The sequence below is a fragment of the Capra hircus genome, chromosome 5 (genome assembly GCF_001704415.2).
Source record: "Capra hircus breed San Clemente chromosome 5, ASM170441v1, whole genome shotgun sequence".
NCBI lineage: Eukaryota > Metazoa > Chordata > Mammalia > Artiodactyla > Bovidae > Capra > Capra hircus.
In genome coordinates, this window is record NC_030812.1 from 29,600,067 (window position 1) to 29,608,474 (window position 8,408).

Consider the following 8,408-nt stretch of genomic DNA (forward strand, 5'->3'; position numbering starts at 1 on the left):
CACTACGAACAAAGCCAGTGGAGGTGATGGAATTCCAGTTGAGCTATTTCAAATCCTGAAAGATGATGCTGTGAAAGTGCTGCACTCAATATGTCAGCAAATTTGGAAAACTCAGCTGTGGCCACAGGACTGGAAAAGGTCAGTTTTCATTCCAATCCCAAAGAAAGGCAATGCAAAAGAATGCTCAAACTACAGCACAAATGCACTCATCTCACAGGCTAGTAAAGTAATGCTCAAAATTCTCGAGCCCAGGCTTCAACAGTACATGAACCATGAACTTCCAGATGTTCAAGCTGGATTTAGAAAAGGCAAAGGAACCAGAGATCAAATTGCCAACATCCGCTGAATCATTGACAAAGCAAGAGAGTTCTAGAAAAACATCTATTTCTGCTTTATTGACTATGCCAAAGCCTTTGACTGTGTGGATCATAACAAACTGTGGAAAATTCTGAAAGAGATGGGAATACCAGACCACCTGACTTGCCTCTTGAGAATTCTGTATGCAGGTCAAGAAGCAACAGTTAGAATTGGACATGGAACAACAAACTGGTTCCAAATCAGGAAAGGAGTGCCTCAAGGCTGTACATTGTCACCCTGCTAATTTAACTTATATGCAGAGTGCATCACTATATCAGAGAAATGCTGGGCTTGAAGAAACACAAGCTGGAATCAAGATTGCTGGGAGAAATATCAATAACCTCAGGTATACAGATGACACCACCCTTATGGCAGAAAGCAAAGAAGAACAAAAGAGCCTCTTGATGAAAGTGAAAGAGGAGAGTGAAAAAGTTGGCTCAAAGTTCAACATTCAGAAAACGAAGATCATGGCATCTGGTCCCATCACTTCATGGCAAATAGATGGGGAAACAGTGGAAACAGTGATAGACTTTATTTTTGGGAGTTCCAAGATCACCGCAGATGGTGACTGCAGCCCTGAAATTAAAAGATACTTGCTCCTTGGAAGAAAAGCTATGACCAACCTAGAGAGCATATTAAAAAGCAGAGACAATACTTTATCAACAAAGGTCCGTCTAGTCAAAGCTATGGTTTTTCTAGTAGTCATGTATGGATGTGAGAGTTGGACTATAGAGAAAGCTGAGTGCAAAGAATTGATGCTTTTGAATTGTGGTGTTGGAGAAGACTCTTGAGAGTCCCTTGGACTGCAAGGAGATCCAACCAGTCAATCCTAAAGGAAATCAGTCCTGAATATTCATTGGAAGGACTGATGCTGAAGCTGAAACTCCAATCCTTTGGCCACCTGATGTGAAGAACTGACTCATTGGAAAAGACCCTGATGCTGGGAGGGATTGAGGGCAGGAGGAGAAGGGGACAACAGAGGATGAGATGATTGGATGGCATCACCAACTCAATGGATGTGAGTCTGAGTAAACTCTGGGAGTTGGTGATGGATAGGGAGGCCTGGTGTGCTGCGGTCCCTGGGGTCGCAAAGAGTCAGACATGACTGAGCAACTGAACTGAACTGAACTGAACTGGACTGTGTCTGCCAGCCTCCTCTGTCCATGGGATCCTCCAGGCAAGAACACTGGAGTGGGTAGCCATTCTCTTCTCCAGGGGAGCTTCCCAACCCAGGGATCAAACCAGGGTCTGTTGCGTTGCAGGCAGATTCTTTACCACCTGAGCCACCAAGGAAGCCTGGCGTGTATATGTCAGCCCCCAAATCCGCAACTACCTCTTCCCACCTTCGCCTCTGGTGTTCGTAAGTTTGTTTTCTCTGAGTCAGTTTCTGTTTTATATATAGGTTTATTTGCATCTTTTTTTTAAATTCCAAGTAAGCGATATTGGGCTTCCCAGGCGGCACTAGTGATCAAGAATCTGCCTGCCAATGCAGGACATAAGAGAGTCATGCATTCGATCCGTGGGTTGGGAATAACCCCTGGAAGAGGGCATGGAAATACGCTCTAGTATTCTTGCCTGGAGAATCCCCATGGACAGAGGAGCCTGGTGGGCTACAGTCCATGGGGCCGTACAGACTCAGACACGACTGAAGCAACTTAGCGCACATGCATGCGTGCGTGCACAAGCTTTCTCATGTGATCTTTGTCTCTGACTCACTTCACTCACTGTGACAATCTCTAGGTCCATCCATGTTGCTGCGAACGGCATTATTTCATTCTTGTCAGTGGCTGAGTAATATTCCATTGTGCATACGCACCACAGCTTCTTTATCCATTTGTCTGTTGACAGACATTTAGATTGTTTCCTTGTTTTGCCTATTGTGAATAGTGCTGCTATGAACACAGGAGTGTATTATCTTTTTGAATTATGTTTTCCTCCAAGTATATTCCCAGGAGTGGAATTGCTGGATCATTTGGTAGTACTCCAAAAATACTTTTTAAAAAATGAAGAAAAAATTAAGTGTGGAAGTGCAATAAAGACATGTGGAATGAATAGGCTATTTGGTTGGATTGAGCTGGGCTGGCGTGCTGCTAGTCCTACCATTTCAGAGGAGTAGTGCATCATGTTATGTTTTCAGCGACCTTTCTAGGTAGTTTTTCTGGAGGAGAAGGACAAATTCAGGAATGGATCAGAATGATCTGAAAACCTTTTCACAATACCATTGGCAACCTTCCTGAGAGTCATATTGTCCGGATTATGTAGGGGTGAGAATAGGGAAGGGGCAGCACATACGCTCTGAGAAAGCTCCCAGGAGTTGTTGACCCTCACATCTCCCAGCCCCCCGAGACCACTGTTGAAGGCTGAGTTCCAGGCCATATCTGGGGTGATAACCACCCACGGGGTTCAAACCAAGGTGTACCAGACTCTGAAACCACTGCCTTTGATCTCCGCACCATGCTGTGCTAACCATGATCCCACCTTCATGAGCTGAGACACCACCAACCACCCTCTCAGGCATTCACCCTCCCCTAAAGTTCCTCACCCCACAGCCATACCTCGGCCAGACCCTCCGCACGGCTTGGTCCCAAGGAACCTACTCCTGCTGGAGCCCAGCCCCCTCTCTCACCAGCCGTCTGGCTGTATTACCAGGACCACACCTTTTCATCCGCTGCCCTAGGGCAGGCTGTGCCTGGGGTACATCTTCTTGGGATTCATCTTTCCCCTAGAGATCAGTGTCCTTGATCATCTTGATCATTGCCATGCTCCGGCTGGCCTCAGGGCCTCTTTTGGGGATTCCCAACTCCAAGATCCATGGAGCATGTATGTATGTTTCTGAGAGAAGGTCCATTACTTTCATCGGATTCTCATAGGATGTTTCCAGTTTTTGAGTGTGTGCCTGCTCACCCCTTGGGGAACTGTTCACCTGTCAAAATGCAATTCAGACAGAACTGACTCTGGATACTCTCCCACTCCCATCAGAGCATTCCCCAAGCTCCGTACCTGTCCCAGGCTGAGTTCTCCACGGTCTGCCTTCTCCACAACAGTGTCAGCTCCCTGACGGCCGGGGTCACAGTTCTCCACCCTTATTTCCCAGAGCTGCACCAGTCCAAGGCACATGCTCAGATGGTTTCCTGTAATCAGACAATCTATCAGGCTGTTTCAGAAATTACTCCTCTTTCAAGAAGCCTACCCAGATGGACTGGCAGGTAAGCACTTCTTTATCCCAAGGTGACATCTTAGGCCTTACCACTCGACTCCCTCTATACCTCAAGGTACAAAGGCTTAGTACCTTGTCTTAAAGACAATAAAATGGGACATATGATGAATTAAAGGATTGTTCTACATAGGCCATCTAGTTATCTGTCCCAGGCATGTCCAAATATCCAACCAAGGCTTCTGAATGTCTTCATTTCAGGTTCCAAGCTCTCAGCATATCACCCCTAACCCCTACCTAGTTGCCTTCCTCTCTTTTTCCCAACTCATCACCCTGGAGAATTTCTAGTTCCTTCATCCCTCTAGAGGTGACCCCTTGGGGACTCCGCATACTCTCATACTACCCAGAATACAAGCATGTGTGGAGACCATTTCTGCATGAAGACTGTCCAATCTGCCACGTAACGCCCCTCCCCAGCATACCTCATTCAATGTAACTCAGCCCTTTCCTCCATCACATCCGTGCATGAGTCCCCTTCACCAAGGATCTCTCTAACCAAATTCTTTCCTCCCCACCCTGCTCGCAGCTCTAGATGGATTCTGATTTGTTCTGGGTGTGGTTCTGCCCCCCAACCACAAGCACAATTCCTTTCCTCCAGTGGACTTCATCCCATCCTTGGTCATGGACAGAAATGGGGACAGAGCTGGAAAATAAAGAGCTCTTGGGGATGCGTTGAGGGGAGGGAAGCCCCAGAGCCTGAGCTCTGAGTGGCCACATCTGGAGGAGGTGGCTGACACTGAAGGAGGCCACAGGCCATGTTCCTAAAGACAACACTGGGTTCTCTCCGCCGGGTCAGGGGCTGCCAGGAGTTGCAGAGGGCAGTTTCAGTTTTCACAGTGCTCCAGGAATACAAGTTCCATCAACAGTTTCCAAATAGCCGCCCTCTCCCAGAGCAACATGAGACAACTGTGGGCCTGGGAGGACTTGTCCAGCACTGGGCTGGGCAGGGGTCTGCTGGAGTGAAGGGCACAGTAAAGGTTGGGGGCTGAGGGCAGGTTGAGAAGGAAGCCTCCTCAGGGGACTGGTCCACCCTCCACAGCTCTGCAGTCATTCCAGGGGGAAGCCCAGACCCTGGGCTTATCAGAGCTGGAAGGGAAGTTAGGGACTGCCTGTCTTGTCAGTGGTTCCTGGACCCAGGGGCACATGAAGGCTGGGGTGTGGGTTTCTCAAGTAATTTGCTCTAATTCAATGGGTTCTGAATATTTCCCTGACCTGAGACTGTGATCAAGTAGCTCAGCCATAAACAGCCTCTGCTTATTTCTGGAATTCTACCAACCCTGGTTGGCACACTTGCTATCTGCGGTAGATCTGAGTCTGCTCCATAGGTCTTCTATTAACAAGAAATGGGGAAACAAATTAATCATTACTTACATGTGGTCTACTCAGTCAGCCACATTTCCCAAAGCATGTTCTCCATGGCAGTGGTGGGTGTGGGGATAGATAACAGAAGGTGAGTTTGGTGGGTAAAGGCAGGAAACTGCCTTTCAGCCCTGCAGAGGATCCAGCTGAGGTTCAGAAAGGAAAAGGCTTTGCAAGGTTGCACAGCAAGCTGTGAATGGGTGTCAAATCTGAACACATGTCCCTGACTCCTCGACCAGGCCACCTACCCTTCTCACCTTCGGATGGACTGCTGAGACCCCCACACATGAGATTTACTCTCTATTGCTCAGGAGGACCAGTCTTTCAAACAAACTTCTTGCTTTCTCTTTTCAGATCTTTTTTTTTCCCCTCAAAATTTTATTCTTTTGTGATATCTTTAATATCTTTTTAATCCCTTTAAACATATCTTTAATATTTTCATTCATTTGTTTTTTTGGTTGTGCTGGGTCTTGGTTGCTGCGTGTGGGCTACTCTTTGTTGTCGTGTACTGGCTTCTCATGTTGTGAGCACAGGCTCTAGGCATGCAGGCTCAGTAGTTCCTGTTGCATGGGCTTAGCTGCCCCTCGACATGTGGGATCTTCCTGAACCAGAGGTTGAACCCATGTCCCTTGCACTGACAGGCAGACTCTTGTCCACTGCACCACCAAGGAAGCCCCATCTCTTCAGATCTTTGACTAATCTGTTTGTTCAAGTGGAAGTGTCAAGAGAGTCCACACTCTACGATTCCAAAGTACGAAATCAGACAAAACTGATCTCTGCGGTCACCAGCCAGGACGCTGGTTATCCTTGAGGGAGGTGGTCACTGGGAGGGGAACAGGCGTTCTGGGGTGCTGGTCACATTCTGTCTTTTGATCTAGATTCTGGTTACATGGGTGCGTTCAGTCAGTGAAAACGCATCAGGCTGTACACTAATGCCTTGCATCTTAATACATGCTGGTAATATATCAATTACGAAATTTAAAAGGTATGAGATCAGTAAGTATTTGTCATTGACTGATGAAAGAAAGCACATTGGGGCTGTTTCTAAGCACTTTTAAATATTGTGCTTAGAAACACAAAGCTACACGCCCTCAGCAGTCCACAGCCCTGCGGAGACTCTCCCTGCTCCCACGGCTCAACCAGGTGGCTTAAGGCCCCAGCAGGGGCAGGTGGAAAAGTTTCTGCATCTTGTAACTATCAAGCTTCATCATGTAACCAAGAACCTCTAGCCTAGTTCCTGCTGGGCCTTCAGGGATTAGTGCCAGAGTCCTCAGTAAGGACCCAAAGGAGAGCGTCCAGCCTGGTGACACAGAGGGAGAAGGAAGCGAAGGCAGGCAGGGGATGGCAGACGTTCAACACTCTCTGGAGGAGAGGCCAACTGGAGCCCAGAGCCTGGTGCGATTCTGGGCTGTGGGTTGACTCAGGTGGGCACACTGACATCTTCCAGACCATTTCTGATGGGCCCAGTTCTTGGGAGAAGGATGCGTCTGAGCACACATGTGTGTGTCGGTGCAACGTGTGCCTGTGAACACACCTTTGCTCCAGCTGTTCCATCCGCCTGGAACACCTTTCCCACCCTCCTGAAATCGTTTAGTCCACGTCTCTACCTGACAGAATCCTAGGCAGTATTCCAGGCTCAGTTCAAAGGTCTAAGGTGGCTTGATGCCTCCCAGGCAGAATGGCTCCTGCCTGGCTGTTCCAGGCCTACTGTGTGACCCAGCACTGGTCCCCTGACTCAGAAGAGTCATGTGTGTGCCGTCTTCATGCCTTGACCTAGAGCAGGGACTCAACCCCAGATCTCCGCTGGACTGTCTAAGGTTCAAATGTGCGTATGTAGCTCTGGGAGCATATATTAGAATTGATTAGGGCTAATCCCTCTAAACAAAGAAAATCACTATCAGATTAATTAAGATAGCTGTTTGGAGTGCTAATTCAAAGGCTAACGATCTTTTAGTTTAAGCAAGGTCTGATGCTTTGATAAGGCCTGTCATTGTACTATAGTATTGATTGAGATTGGGCCTGGCTTGTGAAATGCCTAAGTGTGCAATTCACACATAATTCCTCCTCTAATTCAGGCACATTTTTCTCCTGTTGATAAGCCTTATAATGATTATAATGAATTAAGGAAACCTCAGGTGAAACAACACATGACTATACTTGTCAATAGAGGTGTAACTATGAATTTAATGAATGTATTTCCTAAGCCATTCTTTGGTAAGGATGTTTGCCCAGGTTCTGATCAGAATATGAACTATATGAGTGACTCAATAGCATTCATTTATTTAGGTGCTTATTCATTCATTCATTTAGCATGTACTCAGCCCTACCACAGTCGTAAGCTCCGTGCTGGGGGGTGTGAGGAATGTTTTCAGACATAACTCCTGCCTTTGATGAGCTCTTCTTCCAGTAAGATTAGTGATCCCAGAAACCTCACGAGAGTTCAAGGTGCTGTAAGACAACTACTAAGGAAATGTTCAGAGGTAGGCAGATCTTGAACCAAGGGTCTGGGAAAAGTTCCCTGAATGAAGTGGCTTTTGGGCTGGAATGAATTGAATATGTAAGATTTTGTTACGTGCTGCGCACTGTCACTTAGTCGTGTCCGACTCTTTGCGACCCTGTGGACTGTAGCCCACCAGGTTCCTCTGCCCATGGGATTTCCAGGCAACAATACTGAAGTGGACTGCCATGCCCTCTTCCAGGGGATCTTCCCAACCCAAGGATCGAGCTCTTGTCCCCCGTGACTCCTGCATTGCAGGCAGATTCTTTATCACTGAGCCACAGGGAAAGCCCCAGGACGACTGAGTATCTACATGCAAAAGAATGAATTTGGAGCCCTATACTAAGATTAAGTAAAAATGATCAAAGGCCTAAATGTAAGAGGTAAACTATAAAGCCGTCAGAGTAAAACATAGAGGTAAGCCTCTTTGACTTTGGATTAGATGATGGTTTCTCAGATGTGACATATAAAGCACAAGCAACCAAAAAAATAATAAATATAAATTAGATGTCATCAAAATTAAAACCTTTTGTGCTTCGGAAGACATTATCAAGAAACCAGAAAAACAACTGCTATGATGGGAGACAATATTTGCAAATCATGTATCTGATAAACATCAGGTATCCAACGTATATAAAGAGTACTTGGAACTCAACAATAAAAAGACAACCCAATTTAAAAATGGGAAAAGGCTTTGAAGAGATGTTTTCCTAAAAATATGGAGAAAGAGAGAGAAGAGGTACTTCTCTATAAACATACAGAGAATTGGCAAAAGAATTTGAAAAGGTGCTCAGCATCAGGAAAATGCAAATTAAACCATAATAGGATGCTACTTCACACCCACTGGAATGACTATAATGAAAAACACAGATAACAACAAATGTTGAGAGTGACGTGAAGAAATTGAGATCCTCATATGTAACGAGGGGGAAGGTAAATTGTTGCAGTTGCTGTAGAAAGCAGTGTGGTGTTCTCAAAAAC